Below are 3,295 nucleotides of genomic sequence, written 5' to 3'. Positions count from 1 at the left end.
ATTGAGCAGAATTACTAGTAGATGCTTCATAATTCTTACCTTTTATACCTGTAGCTGCTATAGTTGTTTCATCTCCTGAGTCTGACCCCAAATATTTCTGAATAGCTGAATCTGTCTTCTTCTTCTTGCCCTCAGACTTCTTAGGTCTCAGCTTTGGATGCAGAATCCAACAATGCTCCTTTTTACAGTGAGTGCATGAAGCTTTGGCTTTCTATGCAGTGTTAGCCTTCCTTGCTTTCCACTTCTACTTTCTTTTCTCCTTGCTCTTGCTTACAATGGGTTGAGATGGTCCCCCAACTTCTAGATTTCCATTCTTTCCTCTAGCTTCTAGATGAGTAGCTTGTACAGATACCTCATCTATACTAGTGGGATTAAACATGAGGATGGTATGCCTCATGTAGTTGTGTAGACCACCAATGTACTTCAAAAGAGTCTCTGGTGAGTCTAATGAGATACCCAACATCAGTTCTCTCTTTCTGAATTCTTGAGTATACCCTTGCACACTTTTCCCTTTCAACTGCAGAAGAGTTTGCCAACTCATCATGGCTTGTTGCATGTAGGCCAATGGATAGAACTGCTTTTTTATTGCAGAAACAAAGTCACTCCAGACAGAGATGGTCTTACAATGTTTTTTCATATCAGCTTAGGTTGTGCCTTCCCACCAAACCAAGGCGGTGCCTCCTAGGCGTAGGCTTGCTAGATGAATCTTACTATTTTCTGAATTTATGTTTTATACCTTGCAATAAACATCAATTTGTCTAATCCAATTGTCCAACTTTTCAGCATTTAGCTCTCCATCATATATAGGCAAGTCAAATTTAACATCTAGCTTAATCAAAGATGCTTTCTTATTATGCACAGGGCTATTAGGAGGTGTGAGAAAGCTTTCCTCTTTCCCCTTTCCTTTGGAGTTGTCATGGTAGTGAGACTTATCTTCTTCTTTATATTGTTTAGAGCCTGATGAATCTTCCACCTTTTGCTTTCTAAAGTCTCTGTACATTTCTTCTACCATATACTTTATGGCTAGGAAACTCTCTATGAATTGAGGGTCTGGCCCTACAGAACCTTCTTCTGACATTGTCTTTCGTGAATAGACTCTCACAATTTTAGGATTAGTTTCCACCAACTCTCCTTCTCCTAATTTGAGCTTTGATCTTGTGAGCATTCACAGCTAAACCAACACAAGCTTGTCTAACCTTACAGCCTAGAGCTCTGATACCACTTGATCTGATATTCACCCTATGGGTGACATCAGTTAAAGATTTATTAAACTAAGGTATTACAGACTCATGTGTTGGTGTGTGTTTTGTGTTATTGAAGCAACGGATCGATTAGATTGCCAATACACAAACAATAAAATGGAAAGATAGTAGAGAAATACAGTAAGCAACACAAAGACACAAGAAATTTTAATAAGGAGTTCACCCTATTCTTCAGGGCTACATTTCCAGTCCAACTTTCAGTGGTGGCCATTGTTTTATTGTGCCTTTGGGTAGATAATTTACAATACAGGGACTCAATGTGAGTTCACCTGAAGCAGGTTTTGCCTGGAAGGGTGGTCCTTGGCTTCCCCAAGCCACTGGAGTACACAGACTCTTCTTCTTCCTACCAACTCTGTGACCTTTTGGTATATAATGGAAAGAGCCAAATGTGATGCTTAGTCCAGAAAGATTCCCCCATGGGTTGGCTTGAGTCTTCAAGCTCTCTAGTGCTCGATGTTGCTGCTGAACAACTTGACCCTCTGTCTCTTCTGCTCTGCTTTACTATTCTTTGTGTTCCCTTCTTCTCTTGGACTTTGACTTACTCAACTCTCATCTTCCTTTCCCCCATTCGACTATCTCTATTCATGGCTTTAGCCATTCGATCCCTATGCCTGTTCGGCTCCTCTTCTGCCTCTATCGATTCACCTTCTGCAGCTGCGCTTGGAGTTCCCTATTCGGCGTCATCATGAATGCTCAGGGAGTGGCCACTTGTCCTCCTCTAAATGGTGCCAGCATGTTTCATCGATTCGTTTCTTCAGTTACGTCATGGATGTATTCTTCCTCCACTATGGTGGTCAAACAGATTTCAAATCCCTTTAAAATGCGCCTTAATTCCTTATCAATTCCACTCCTTCCCATTGGGCACAATCTCAGTCGTTCAATCTAGGCCCTCCAGATCCAATGCCATACGCACGTTTCGCGCGGTTGACTTTCTCAACCAATAGTGTGCAATCAATGGCGGTTTTCTCTCACGTTTGCTTGCCATGCATTGATCGATGTACGGAATTGCTCTACTCTCGTCCAAAACCTCTTACCATTTAAGGGTGCCCCAATAAAAATCGCTAGTTTTCTAGAGCACGGGTCTTGCCTTTGTACGTTCAACACTTTTTTTTCCTTTTCTGCCCGCGATCCTCCAGTTCCCCCACTTGACCGAGTGCTTAGGCTTTCCCATCTCGGCCCTGTTTGCCCAACGATGCTCTGTTTCTAGATCCAGGGCTCCCAGGGGCTAATTTAGCCTCCCGCGCAATATCCATGGGCCTCGGTCAGTGCGCTTTGACTGAGGTCCTCGTCGTTCCATGTTGGATGCCATTGCCACTAGTTCAGGTGTTTTTTATCGCTATTTTGGAATTCTTTAGAGATTTGTTCGACCTGATACAGTCATGATTCTTTGATAGTCTTCTATGGATCTAATTCGAATCATAGAGCCTTATTATCTACCATTTGAGAAAGAGCTTGTTGGACTTTATTTTCTATGATAGATCTCATGAGAGAGACATTTTGATCAATGGTGACTAGATGTCAGATGTTGGGAGTGATTTGAGAGATGGCCTTTCTACATTGTGTGAGTGGCTCTTGGAGTATGCTGGAAAATAAGTTTACCAACTCTCACTCAATCTCCTCCTGTGTTTCCAGATTGTTGCATCACTCTGTTATGAGGAGGGAGATCCAATTTCTGGCTCTGTGTTGGATAGTAGATTTGTTGAAGAAGGAGGTGTTGCGCTATCCTTATTTGAGCCATTAAATTCTAGATTTCCGTTTCCAGTAGATTTCTTCCTGCTTGTATTGTTCCTCTAGTTGCTGGGATAGGTGGGCCTTTTGAATGTTGGTGTCTTCAGAGCAACCATGAAGAATGATTTCCTGTTGAAGGGAGGCTATGGGTTTTTCTAGGGATTATTTCTCCTAAAATATGTTCTTGAACTCCTCTTTAGTCCTTTTTTTGATATGAAACTTCACTTGTTTGAGTTTATGCTGGAAAATGAACATTTTGGATCCCTAGAAATGACTCATCCCTTTCCACTAGCCTTCAATCCTGG

Source organism: Pinus tabuliformis, chromosome 7 (genome assembly GCF_031772625.1).
Source record: "Pinus tabuliformis cultivar Carrire ecotype Pingquan chromosome 7, CPIR1, whole genome shotgun sequence".
NCBI classification, from domain to species: Eukaryota; Viridiplantae; Streptophyta; class Pinopsida; order Pinales; family Pinaceae; genus Pinus; species Pinus tabuliformis.
This window is presented reverse-complemented; position numbering follows the sequence as displayed.